Below are 14,617 nucleotides of genomic sequence, written 5' to 3'. Positions count from 1 at the left end.
TCTGAAGGCTGACACGTACACGGCCAGCACCGAACTGCGTGGCTCCCGTCCGGTGTAGCGGCGCACATTTTCCGCGGTGACCGTACACCGCTCGCGGTCCCACGAAGGGACCGGGTGCAGTCGCTGCCGACGCGGCAACACGCAGCCGCGCACCGAACGTCCTCGCGCTCTGCTGCTAACAACCTCTACGTCTTTTGTGTGTCGTTCGGCGAGCATTTTTACCCGATTGTTCCATCTCTCACAGATACCGAACTTATGTATACAGGATACAGCAAGTCGTATCGTCACGTGCGTTTCTGTGCCCAGCATTTGGGACTCTGCTTTCCACACGGACAGTACAAGTAAACAAACCCGTTATTTCGAAGGCTTTGGAACCGCACAGTGGTCACTGTGATATGCCAGACGCTCGAAGCAATCTGTGGATCAGCCCGTGCCAACGACTTAACGGAGGATCGACAGCTGAATGCGCAATCGGATCGAAGCAGTAACCTGGAGTACTGGACACGTAAAATGTAAATGCCGTGTGACTAGGGCCTCCCGTCGGGTAGACCGTTCGCCGGGTGCGAGTCTTTCGATGGGACGCCACTCGGGAGACTTGCGCGTCGATGGGGATGAATTGATGACGATTAGGACAACACGACACCCGGTCCGTGGGCGGAGGAAATCTCCGCTCAGGGAGTGACACTGTGCCGCGCCGACCACTCGGCTGCCGGTGGCGGGCGCCGGACACGGAGTGGGGGCGAGGGAGGCCGGCTGGCGGGCGGCCCCCTGCAGCCTGGAGCGTGAGACGAGGCACGGGCTTCCCTGCGGGCCCGACTTGAAGCACCACCAGACCGCTTCCCTTTACTTCACCCACCACTTCGGCTCCCATTCGGACACCCTGGGCCGCAAACCTGCCGCGGACGCCGTGGGCACGCCGCCGGCTCTGTCGGCAGAGTGAGAGGCTGCCGCGCCGTCAGTAGGGCAGAGGCGACTCCTGGCGAGGGCCACCTCCACCCCCACCCCGCCAGTGTGCCAAGAGCGGCCGACGCGCGGCCGGCTCCCTCGCGTTCTCTGCCGTTGCAGTCGGCTCAGCACCCGCGCGTGGTTCTCGTGCTGGCTGACACGCGCCGCCACGGCTGCACTGGCTGTGAGCGGCTGGCCGGTGGTGCTACCCCCGTACAGGAAAACTCTGTGTAGGGTTGGAAGGCGATGCCGTGTCACCTGCACACCAATGTTCGGCAACATCTCTCCCCTCGACACTCTTGTTATCTAACTTGAGCAACACGTGCCCTCACATCCCTGCTCCGGGCTGTGCCGGAAGGTTCAGTCAACACCCTCGCCATAACTTGAAGCTGCTCGCCTAACACCTCGATCACCCGACGTCACTCCTGTTGAGGAAGTACGATCTGTCATCATCGTTTGATTTCGGAGCTTTAAAAAACAACCACCGTTTCAGATTAAATTACACGAATATCAAGTCCGCACATTATGCGAACAACTATTCCTTTTAATATTTTTGTACATGTCTGCTTCCATCACTGACTACTACTTCTATTGATGGGACTAAAATGATTTGAGGCCGCTTTTTGGAATTATGTAATTAATGAGTTAAACGCTATTGTGTTTCACCCACAGTTAAAAAAATGGTTCAAATGGCTCTGAGGACTCTGCGACTTAACATCTGAGATCATCAGTCTCCTAGACTTACAACTACTTAAACCTAACTGAACCTAAGGACATCACACACATCCATGCCCGAGGCAGGATTCGAACCTGCCACCGTAGCGGTTGCGCGGTTCCAGACTGTAGCGCCTAGAACCGCTCGGCCACCCCGGCCGGCCACCCATAGTTATTTGTTTAACATGCAGACTTCAGGTCCCATAATTTAGTACACATTGTCTTGGTAAGAGATGTTCAGACTGTCAACGCTTCCTGCTACAAATATTCTCAGTCAAATATTCATTTTCTTTCTAGCTTCAGACACACTTTCATAACCGGAACAGTTATCTGGCATAACACCGTACAATGTTAACAAGAGAGCTCATGGCTTTCTTCTTCAAAAATCTTCTGTTATCTCTATCGGCTTCACTGTAGAATTACAATAACAATGCGTTTGTAGATTAGTTTATCCAACCAAGTTGCATGCAGATACCATACGGCTGCCAAGTGTAGCAAAGATTGCAACAAGTACTGCCGAAATGGAATTGTAACTGATACTGTGTTTCAGTCACTTGGCTTTATTTATTTGTCTAATATGTTATTGACTTCGGTCTTAACACATCCGTAAGGCTGCATAGTCAGTCGATGCTGGAACAGAGTGAAAAAAAAAATAGCGTACATGTTGAAGGTGCATTCTGCAAGCCCAGTTTCCGTGCACTTCAGTAAATAACACAGTTGCAACTGGTACACTCTCTGACAAACGTGTTACGAAAGCTTTGTTACCGAGTGAGGTGGCGCAGTGTTTAGCACACTGCACTGGCATTTGGGAGACGTCAGTTCAAACCCGCGTCTGGCCATCCTGATTTATTAATTTCTCCGTGATTTCTCTAAATCGCTTCAGGCAAATGCCGGGATGGTTCCTTTGAAAGGGCACGGCCGACGTCCTTCCCCATCCTTCCCTAATCCGATGAGACAGATGTCCTTGCAGTTTGGTCTCTCCCACAAATCAACCAACCAACCATAAGCTTTGTTAAACGAGCCCTGTCTAGGTGGCTTTTGTCCGTTCCATCCCAGAGCGCCTCACTTCCTCACATCTCCGTACTCAATAAATTTTCTTTGTGTCACGTCTGGGTCACAATTTTTTGCTGGTGACAGAAAATTTGTGGCCATAGACGTGAAATAAAGGAAATTTATTCTATATTCGTATCACTGTTCAATTTGCGGCCATGTCGCAGCTTGTGAAAGCTGTATATTCAGTCCCTGTGGTACACTATATACAGTTACAGCGATTCTGTGATCCGATACTGTGGAATTTGTTTCCCTACCTATGCGTACTATCTGGCATTTATGCGCGTTTACACTTAGTGGACACCCACCGTAGCTGCTGGAAACTTTTTGCACGACATTCTTACAATTACGGGCAAAATTCTTAACTTTGAACAAGGTATCTGTCAAACCATCAATATTAAATTAAATAAATAACTTAAACTAAAATTCTGCGTACGAGTCGGCAATTACCGATAAAATAAATAGCAATACAGTTGGCTGTGTGGAGAGACAACCTTCAACCTCTAATTTCCATTCTAAGAACACTTGTTTATTTTGCAATAGACGTCGCATAATCTTAGGTCAGTTTACAGATTATGCAATTGAAGTACTCTGAATTTGCCGCGCAGGATAGCCGCTCGGTCTGTGCTGAGCCCCCCCCCCCCCTCCTCCTCACCCGTCGGAGGTTCGAGTCCTCCCTCGGGCATATGTGTGTGTGTGTGTGTGTTGTCCTTGGTGTAAGTTAGTTTCAGTTAGATTAAGTAGTGTGTAAGCCTAAAGACCGATGTCCTCAGCAACTTGGTCCCTTGGGAACTTACCACTAATATCCAAATTACCCTTAATTTATTTTTTGCAGTAAAAAAATTATTCGCCATTTCCCACTTTTCTTTATATGTCAGATAACTGTCTAATGAGTAATGATGGCGCTTCCTGCGAGACATCCAAATAGTACATCAAGAATTTTCATGGTGATCCAGTGTGATACTGATGGCGAAGTTAGACAGGTACGTGAGGTAGGCTCGAGTGGCAGATTAGTCCTTTTGTCGGCTAAAGTCTCTCTCAGACTTGAAGAAACATCTCAACTGTTCCAGGGCCGGTCGGCGACATCCGCCGTGTCAGCGCGCCCTCCGCGTGCTGGAGTCCTCTCCAGCAGGGCGCAAATTTCAGTTGAGGTGCGCAAACATATGACGTTAGTGTAATTTAAAGATCGTGCGACTTGTGAACTTGTTACATGTAACTGTAGGTGCTAACATTCTCTTAAGAGTTTACAAAGTTGCCTCCTGTAGCCGCCCTCCGGCGATCTGCTGTCGTCAATTTCTCTGACGTAAGATATTGATGTTTTTATCTACTGTATATGCCCGACTTTTCATTATATCTACACATCAGATGGAGCAGCCAAAAACATTTTCATTGCAACGGCAAAAATTTTCGGGTTTTCATAATTATAATCAGTGTTGACTTTTTGCACAGTCAATCACCCCTCATTTGTTGCTGAGTTACCGAAGGCTAGATAGTTAATAACGTCTTTGGATGTTAGTTATTATTTCAACTTCCTATTTCCGACGTTGTTACTTATCCGCACTGTTTCTGATTTTGTATTATTTCTGTCCGATTGGAACTGAAATGTTAAATAGCCTTTAAGTCACAATTTACGCTTTGTAATATTTCATAACAGAATCTTCCATCGTCCAGAGATACGGTTTGCAGCTTGTCTACGATTATCGTTGACTAATACACACGCTATTGAGCAAATCAATTTAGTTTTTTATTAACAGCATTTAATAATAATTAAATGAACATGAATGATTGCGTTTTGGGTATAGAGAAAAAGAGGGTTGATCCTACAATTACTCCTAGCAATTACGGTAACTAAAATGACCGTGATTTTTATAGTTCGTCACTCACAGATATTTTAGCAAGGACTATGGTCCATTACTATACTTCGATAGTCATTCAAACTTTGTACCCTTTTACTTTCACAAAGCTAAGTGTCCAGTTCCGTTCTTATACTCAATTTAACGTCCCTTCGTAGAGTCCAGAGATCCTATTATCGGTTATTCGGCATGTAATAGAGTTTAATACTGAGCTCTACTTTTTCTCGCGCACACAATTCTTCAAATATTCTCAGTCCGTCTCTTTACGACAAAGATCTACCTACACCTAAGTATAATTTATACTGACTAGACTTATCGAGAGCGCAGGGAACAAGAGAACTAACAATATCCGTGCATGCTTCTATAGCAGAATTTAGAAACAAAAGCAGCCGCGTTGGGACGTCTTTGATTTCCCTGACGCGCTACTTTGCTGCGGTCGTTATTCTGATGAGAGATTATACATCGATAATTTTAATTAAAACTTTTTCAATGCTATTAATTATTTCCGATATTAACGATCACCTCTCCCCTATATTAGAATAAGCCTGATAATATTGTTCTCAATTAAAAGAGCGGTTATACTCCCCCAATCAATCGTCTCAAAAAGGAAATAAACAGATATTTCGTTAAATAGCTGTTCGGAGACATTTGTAGGTGCAGTTAACCTAGAGTACAATCAAGGTGTTCAGAACTATCCCCAGTCGCGGAAATCAGAATCAGAGGCGTGGCCAGGTGCCGGCCGATCACCACCCACTGCCTCTGTAGCGCTCCTACTCACTGCCTCGTGGAACAGCAAAGGTGTCACAGGGCGACACACGCCATTCTCACGAGACGGAAGATTGTCATTTTCGAATCGACTCTAACCTTCCGCCATAAACATTGCTGCACGACAGCCAGATTTCTACCGCCTCCGTCACCGTCAGCAGACTTGCACCACCTCCCTCGGCCGGTGCAGTTGCGCCAGCACGCTGTTGAGCGGCCACGGTCCAGTTTCTCCTCCACGGAAGCCGAGTCGAGCTGCCGCTGCGGCCTCGTTGTGCTCGCTGCGGACGGGAATCCGACACCCCTTACGCTTCCCTCGTGAGAACACACCACCAGCACGCTTTACGTAAATCGTGTTTTCTCCCTTCCGTGAGAATAGCTTTCTATTCAGGTTATATCATCAACACACATTTTCTCAAAGCACATACAACGTAATAACTACAGACCGGATTATATGCATCATAAAAACCTTAAGATATACATCCAAAGAAGCATGGAAAATGCTTGAAAATACACGAAAAATGTCGTAATATGCAAGATCAAATAATAAAAAAATATGGTAGTTACTATCTGCAGTATATCTCAAAGTCAAACCTGTGCATATCAATTACGAGGAAGACCGACGGCCACGCAAAAAATCGATACATTTAGAATGCTGATATAATTTTCTGAATACTTTCCGGTAGAGGTAACGAAGGGGACCTTTCTGGGATTATTTTCTAAAAACTTGCAAAATGGGGATGCATACCTTGTTTCAAGAATTGTTACTTCTTTGCCATAGTTGTCGGTAAAAAATGGATGTGACGTGATCGATGTACGAGTATATAGGATCAACTTCGGGATATATCGCAGGCAGAGAGGCACGCTCAAAAACTCCGTAATATCTGATTTAAAAAACAACATACAATCAATTGTTTGAACAGCATTAATTTTTAATTAATACCATTGGACTAAAGCATCATTCATAATTTATTTTACATTTTTCTACTATTGTAAACATAAACGACCACGAACAGTTCCAAATGTTCGGTAGTAAGGCTGTGTCTTCGATCACTCAAAACATTTTTATAAGCAGAAAAGGACCGTTCTACATCAACTGAGGTAACTGGGCAGTGTTTGAATCTGGGTGCTATGTTGGCACTCATTGTTTCTGGTAAAAGTTCACGCGTCCCATTAATAAAACTATCAATTTGGCACAAGGTTTCAAAGCCCGCGCTATTGTAGAAAATGTTTTCAAACTTTTAAGTTTTCTTGGTAATACCTCCGGCAATGAGGAGTTCAATAGAATAATTTTATTCATTAACTGAATAGATTCATTCAACACCTAACCTTGAGTTTCAAGCTTTTTAGTACTTACAAGTATATCCGGAGATAAAATAGTCCCCCATTCGGATCTCCGGGCGGGGACTACTCAGGAGGACGTCGTTATCAGGAGAAAGAAAACTGGCGTTCTACGGATCGGAGCGTGGAATGTCAGATCCCTTAATCGGGCAGGTAGGTTAGAAAATTTAAAAAGGGAAATGGATAGGTTAAAGTTAGATGTAGTGGGAATTAGTGAAGTTCGGTGGCAGGAGGAACAAGACTTTTGGTCAGGTGATTACAGGGTTATAAATACAAAATCAAATAGGGGTAATGCAGGAGTAGGTTTAATAATGAATAAAAAAATAGGAGTGCGGGTTAGCTACTACAAACAGCATAGTGAACGCATTATTGTGGCCAAGATAGACACAAAGCCCATGCCTACTACAGTAGTACAAGTTTATATGCCAACTACCTCTGCAGATGATGAAGAAATAGATGAAATGTATGACGAGATAAAAGAAATTATTCAGGTAGTGAAAGGAGACGAAAATTTAATAGTCATGGGTGACTGGAATTCGTCAGTAGGAAAAGGGAGAGAAGGAAACATAGTAGGTGAATATGGATTGGGGGGAAGGAATGAAAGAGGAAGCCGCCTTGTAGAATTTTGCACAGAGCATAACTTAATCATAGCCAACACTTGGTTCAAGAATCATAAAAGAAGGTTGTATACCTGGAAGAATCCTGGAGATACTAGTAGGTATCAGATAGATTATATAATGGTAAGACAGAGATTTAGGAACCCGGTTTTAAATTGTAAGACATTTCCTGGGGCAGATGTGGATTCTGACCACAATCTATTGGTTATGAACTGCAGATTGAAACTGAAGAAACTGCAAAAAGGTGGGAATTTAAGGAGATGGGACCTGGATAAACTGAAAGAACCAGAGGTTGTACAGAGTTTCAGGGAGAGCATAAGGGAACAATTGACAGGAATGGGGGAAAGAAATACAGTAGAAGAAGAATGGGTAGCTCTGAGGGATGAAGTAGTGAAGGCAGCAGAGGATCAAGTAGGTAAAAAGACGAGGGCTAATAGAAATCCTTGGGTAACAGAAGAAATATTGAAGTTAATTGATGAAAGGAGAAAATACAAAAATGCAGTAAATGAAGCAGGCAAAAAGGAATACAAACGTCTCAAAAATGATATCGACAGGAAGTGCAAAATGGCTAAGCAGGGATGGCTAGAGGACAAATGTAAGGATGTAGAGGCTTGTCTCACTAGGGGTAAGATAGATACTGCCTACAGGAAAATTAAAGAGACCTTTGGAGAGAAGAGAACCACTTGTATGAATATCAAGAGCTCAGATGGCAACCCAGTTCTAAGCAAAGAAGGGAAGGCAGAAAGGTGGAAGGAGTATATAGAGGGTTTATACAAGGGCGATGTACTGGAGGACAATATTATGGAAATGGAAGAGGATGTAGATGAAGACGAAATGGGAGATAAGATACTGCGTGAAGAGTTTGACAGAGCACTGAAAGACCTGAGTCGAAACAAGGCCCCGGGAGTAGACAACATTCCATTTGAACTACTGATGGCCTCGGGAGAGCCAGTCATGACAAAACTCTACCATCTGGTGAGCACGATGTATGAGACAGGCGAAATACCCTCAGACTTCAAGAAGAATATAATAATTCCAATCCCAAAGAAAGCAGGTGTTGACAGATGTGAAAATTACCGAACTATCAGTTTAATAAGTCACAGCTGCAAAATACTAACGCGAATTCTTTACAGACGAATGGAAAAACTGGTAGAAGCCGACCTCGGGGAAGATCAGTTTGGATTCCGTAGAAATGTTGGAACACGTGAGGCAATACTGACCTTACGACTTATCTTAGAAGAAAGATTAAGAAAAGGCAAACCTACGTTCCTAGCATTTGTAGACTTAGAGAAAGCTTTTGACAATGTTGACTGGAATACTCTCTTTCAAATTCTGAAGGTGGCAGGGGTAAAATACAGGGAGCGAAAGGCTATTTACAGTTTGTACAGAAACCAGATGGCAGTTATAAGAGTCGAGGGGCATGAAAGGGAAGCAGTGGTTGGGAAAGGAGTAAGACAGGGTTGTAGCCTCTCCCCGATGTTATTCAATCTGTATATTGAGCAAGCAGTAAAGGAAACAAAAGAAAAATTCGGAGTAGGTATTAAAATTCATGGAGAAGAAGTAAAAACTTTGAGGTTCGCCGATGACATTGTAATTCTGTCAGAGACAGCAGGGGACTTGGAAGAGCAGTTGAACGGAATGGACAGTGTCTTGAAAGGAGGATATAAGATGAAAATCAACAAAAGCAAAACGAGGATAATGGAATGTAGTCGAATTAAGTCGGGTGATGCTGAGGGAATTAGATTAGGAAATGAGACACTTAAAGTAGTAAAGGAGTTTTGCTATTTAGGGAGTAAAATAACCGATGATGGTCGAAGTAGAGAGGATATAAAATGTAGACTGGCAATGGCAAGGAAAGCGTTTCTCAAGAAGAGGAATTTGTTAACATCGAGTATAGATTTAAGTGTCAGGAAGTCGTTTCTGAAAGTATTTGTATGGAGTGTAGCCATGTATGGAAGTGAAACATGGACGATAACTAGTTTGGACAAGAAGAGAATAGAAGCTTTCGAAATGTGGTGCTACAGAAGAATGCTGAAGATAAGGTGGGTAGATCACGTAACTAATGAGGAGGTATTGAATAGGATTGGGGAGAAGAGAAGTTTGTGGCACAACTTGACTAGAAGAAGGGATCGGTTGGTAGGACATGTTTTGAGGCATCAAGGGATCACAAATTTAGCATTGGAGGGCAGTGTGGAGGGTAAAAATCGTAGAGGGAGACCAAGAGATGAATACACTAAGCAGATTCAGAAGGATGTAGGTTGCAGTAGATACTGGGAGATGAAGAAGCTTGCACAGGATAGAGTAGCATGGAGAGCTGCATCAAACCAGTCTCAGGACTGAAGACCACAACAACAACAACAAGTATATCTATATCTACATCCATACTCCGCAAGCCACCTGACGTCTATCGGTTCTCCCTTCCATTCCAGTCTCGTATTGTTCGTGGAAAGAAAGATTGTCGGTATGCCTCTGTGTGGGCTCTAATCTCTCTCATTTTATCCTCATGGTCTCTTCGGTGAAGGGATGTTCTCGAAACTTCAGCAAAAGCCCGTACCGAGCTACTGAGCGTCTCTCTTGCACAGTCTTCCACTGGAGTTTATCTATCATCTCCGTAACGCTTTCGCGATCACTAAATGATCCTGTAACGAAGCGCGCTGCTCTACGTTGGATCTTCTGTATCTCTTCTATCAACCCTGTCTGGTACGGATCGCACACCGCTGAGCAGTATTCAAGCAGTGGGCGAACAAGCGTACTGTAACCTACTTCTTTTGTTTTCGGATTGCATTTCCTTAGGATTCTTCCAATGAATCTCAGTGTGGCATCTGCTTTACAGACGATCAGCTTTATATGATCATTCCATTTCAAATCACTCCTAATGCGTACTTCCAGATAATTTATGGTATTAACTGCTTCCAGTTGCTGACCTGCTATATTGTAGCTAAATGATAAAGGCTCTTTCTTTCTATGTATTCGCAGCACAATACACTTGTCTACATTGAGATTCAGTTGCCATTCCCTGCACCATGCGTCAATTGGTTGCAGATCCTCCTGCATTTCAGTACAATTTTCCATTGTTACAACCTATCGATATACCACAGCATCATCAGCAAAAAGCCTCAGTGAACTTCCGATGTTATCCACAAGGTCGTTTAGGTATATTGTGAATAGAAACGTATCGAACGCCTTGCGGAAGTCAAGAAACACGGCATCTACCTGGGAACCCGTGTCTATGGCCCTCTGAGTCTCGTGGAAGAATAGCGCGAGCTGGGTTTCACACGATCATCTTTTTCGAAACCCATGCTGATTCCTACAGCGTAGATTTCTAGTCTCCAGAAAAGTCATTATACTCGAACATAATACATGTTCCAAAATTCTACAACTGATCGACGTTAGAGATATACACTCCTGGAAATGGAAAAAAGAACACATTGACACCGGTGTGTCAGACCCACCATACTTGCTCCGGACAATGCGAGAGGGCTGTACAAGCAATGATCACACGCACGGCACAGCGGACACACCAGGAACCGCGGTGTTGGCCGTCGAATGGCGCTAGCTGCGCAGCATTTGTGCACCGCCGCCGTCAGTGTCAGCCAGTTTGCCGTGGCATACGGAGCTCCATCGCAGTCTTTAACACTGGTAGCATGCCGCGACAGCGTGGACGTGAACCGTATGTGCAGTTGACGGACTTTGAGCGAGGGCGTATAGTGGGCATGCGGGAGGCCGGGTGGACGTACCGCCGAATTGCTCAACACGTGGGGCGTGAGGTCTCCACAGTACATCGATGTTGTCGCCAGTGGTCGGCGGAAGGTGCACGTGCCCGTCGACCTGGGACCGGACCGCAGCGACGCACGGATGCTCGCCAAGACCGTAGGATCCTTCGCAGTGCCGTAGGGGACCGCAGCGCCACTTCCCAGCAAATTAGAGACACTGTTGCTTCTGGGGTATCGGCGAGGACCATTCGCAACCGTCTCCATGAAGCTGGGCTACGGTCCCGCACACCGTTAGGCCGTCTTCCGCTCACGCCCCAACATCGTGCAGCCCGCCTCCAGTGGTGACGCGACAGGCGTGAATGGAGGGACGAATGGAGACGTGTCGCCTTCAGCGATGAGAGTCGCTTCTGCCTTGATGCCAATGATGGTCGTATGCGTGTTTGGCGCCGTGCAGGTGAGCGCCACAATCAGGACTGCATACGACCGAGGCACACAGGGTCAACACCCGGCATCATGGTGCGGGGAGCGATCTCCTACACTGGCCGTACACCACTGGTGATCGTCGAGGGGACACTGAATAGTGCACGGTACATCCAAACCGTCATCGAACCCATCGTTCTACCATTCCTAGACCGGCAAGGGAACTTGCTGTTCCAACAGGACAATGCACGTCCGCATGTATCCCGTGCCACCCAACGTGCTCTAGAAGGTGTAAGTCAACTACCCTGGCCAGCAAGATCTCCGGATCTGTCCCCCATTGAGCATGTTTGGGACTGGATGAAGCGTCGTCTCACGCGGTCTGCACGTCCAGCACGAACGCTGGTCCAACTGAGGCGCCAGGTGGAAATGGCATGGCAAGCCGTTCCACAGGACTACATCCAGCATCTCTACGATCGTCTCCATGGGAGAATAGCAGCCTGCATTGCTGCGAAAGGTGGATATACACTGTACTAGTGCCGACATTGTGCATGCTCTGTTGCCTGTGTCTATGTGCCTGTGGTTCTGTCAGTGTGATCATGTGATGTATCTGACCCCAGGAATGTGTCAATAAAGTTTCCCCTTCCTGGGACAATGAATTCACGGTGTTCTTATTTCAATTTCCAGGAGTGTAGGTGTATAGTTCTGCACATCTGTTCGGCGTCCGTTCTTGAAAACGGGGATGACCTGTGCCCTTTTCCAATCCTTTGGAACTCTACGCTCTTCTAGAGACCTACGGTACACCGCTGCAAGAAGGGGGGCAAATTCCTTAGCGTACTCTGTGTAAAATAGAACTGGTATTCCATCAGGTCCAGCGGCCTTTCCTCTTTTGAGCGATTTTAATTGTTTCTCTATCCCTCTGTTGTCTATTTCGATATCTACCATTTTGTCATCTGTGCGACAATCTAGAGAAGGAACTACAGTGCAGTCTTCCTCTGTGAAACAGCTTTGGAAAAAGACATTTAGTATTTCGGCCTTTAGTGTGTCATCCTCTGTTTCAGTACCATTTTGGTGACAGAGTGTCTGGACATTTTGTTTTGATCCACCTACCGCTTTGACATAAGACCAAAATTTCTTAGGATTTTCTGCCAAGTCAGTACATAGAACTTTACTTTCGAATTCATTGAACGCCTCTCGCATGACCCTCCTCACATTACATTTCGCTTCGCGTAATTTTTGTTTGTCTGCTATGTTTATGTTTGCTGTGAAGTTCCCCTTGCTTCAGCAATGTCGTTTTTAATACCGGAACCATTAAAAGCTTCCTTGCACGTAATGAAACGAACGGCGCACTGTGTCACCCAGTGCGGCGTGCAAGAGCAGCGCCACATGGCCATAACGGAGAAGAGGATAACGACACACGACAGGGAAGCAGCGGCGTCTCCCAGGTTTCCTTCGGCCTTCGGCTGTTCAACGCTTTAGGATGTTCGTAAGGTGACTCCCAAGCTGATGTGACCGCTTCCAGTGTATTTTATTGCAGTTAGTAAAAGAATCTGCCAACGGCCTTGCCGCAATGGTAACACCAGTTCCCGTCAGATCACCGAAGTTAAGCGCTGTCGGGCTGGGCTAGTTCTTGGACGGGTGACCATCCGGTGTGCCGAGCGCTGTTGGCAAGCGGGTTGTACTCAGCCCTTGTGAGGCAAACTGAGGAGCTGCCTGATTGAGGAGTAGCGGCTCCGGCCTCGGAATCTGACACACGGCCGGACGAACGGTGTGACGAAGACTTGCCCCTCCATATCCGCATCCAGTGACGCCTGTGGGTTGAGGATGACACGGCGGCCGGTCGGTACCGTTAGGCCTTCATGGCCTGTTCGGGAGGAGTTTGGTTTCAGTTTTTTAGTAAAATAATCTAGATTTCATCGCGGTATTTTTCCGAAGATGGCTAGGAACTGAAATCTTGTACTGCGCTGTATACATGTAGAACCTGGATTTTTGCTTTTAAAGTCCTGTCTCAATTATTTACATTCACGGGATGCACAACACATTTTAAGTAAAGGCTAATGCAATATGGTGGCTTAAATGATTTTAACCCTTCAATAGTGAAGATGGTCAAAGAACAAAACCGGTAGAATTTGGGTTTAAAATAAAAACAGCTGATAGTTCAAATATGCGTTTTATACACACATCGCCGGCCGGTGTGGCCGTGCGGTTCTAGGCACTACAGTCTGGAACCGCGTGACCGCTACGGTCGCAGGTTCGAATCCTGCCTGGGGCATGGATGTGTGTGATGTCCCTAGGTTAGTTAGGTTTAAGTAGTTCTAAGTTCTAGGGGACTGATGACCTCAGATGTTAAGTCCCATAGTGCTCAGAGCCATTTGAACCATACACAGATCAAAAAAGGTTTTGCGTCACCTCGGTTCTGAGACTTCCGGAACCTGTACGGAAAATTGGAATACAGATCAACATAAACAACGTTTCCGCATTTCCGCTCTTTTTATTGCTCACGAAAACCACATTGACATACCGAGACCTTCACAAGTGGTGGTCCAGATTTCTGTTCACACCGGTACCTCTAATACCCAGTAGCGCGTCTTCTTACATTGATGCATGCCTGTGATCGTCGCGGCATACTATTCACAAGTTCATCAAGGCACTGTTGGTCCAGACTGTACCACTCCTCTACGGCGATTCGGCGTAGATCACTCAGAGTGGTTGGTGGGTCACGTCGTCCATAAGCAGCACTTTTCAATCTACCCCAGGCATGTTCGATAGGGTTGACGTCTGGAGAACATACCGGCCACTCTAATCGAGCGATGTTGTTATCCTGAAGGAAGGCACTCACGCGATGTGCACGATGGGGGCGCGAATTGTCGTCCATGAAGACGAATGCTTCGCCAATGGTTGGCCTATCGGTCGGAGGATGGCATCCATGTATCGTACAGCCGTTACGGGAGCGCATTCCGCGACCACCAGCGCCGTGCGTCGGACCCACATAATACCACTCCACCTTGCTGCAGTCTCTGGACAGTGTGTGTCTAAGGCGTTCGGCCTGACCGGGTTGCCTCCGAACACGTCTTCGACGGTTGCCTGGTTCAATGCATATGCGACACTCATCGGTGAAGAGAACGTGATGCCCATCCTGAGCGGTCCATTCGGCATGTTGTTGGGGCCAACTGTACAGCGCTGCATGATGTTTGGTTGTAAAGAG

General features: G+C 46.1%; 1 protein-coding gene and 1 pseudogene across 1 annotated transcript in view; one reads left to right on the top strand and one right to left on the bottom strand.

The window, feature by feature from the left end:
• The window catches only part of LOC126091892 (cadherin-99C), a 631,851-nt gene that overhangs the window by 497,231 nt on the left and 120,003 nt on the right, over window positions 1–14,617 (bottom strand). The window lies entirely within an intron of this gene.
• On the top strand, window positions 12,965–13,082 carry LOC126093323 (5S ribosomal RNA; annotated as a pseudogene).

The sequence above is a fragment of the Schistocerca cancellata genome, chromosome 7 (genome assembly GCF_023864275.1).
Source record: "Schistocerca cancellata isolate TAMUIC-IGC-003103 chromosome 7, iqSchCanc2.1, whole genome shotgun sequence".
Taxonomy (NCBI): domain Eukaryota; kingdom Metazoa; phylum Arthropoda; class Insecta; order Orthoptera; family Acrididae; genus Schistocerca; species Schistocerca cancellata.
Note: the sequence above shows the minus strand (reverse complement) of the source record. Positions and strands in the feature narration are given on the sequence as shown.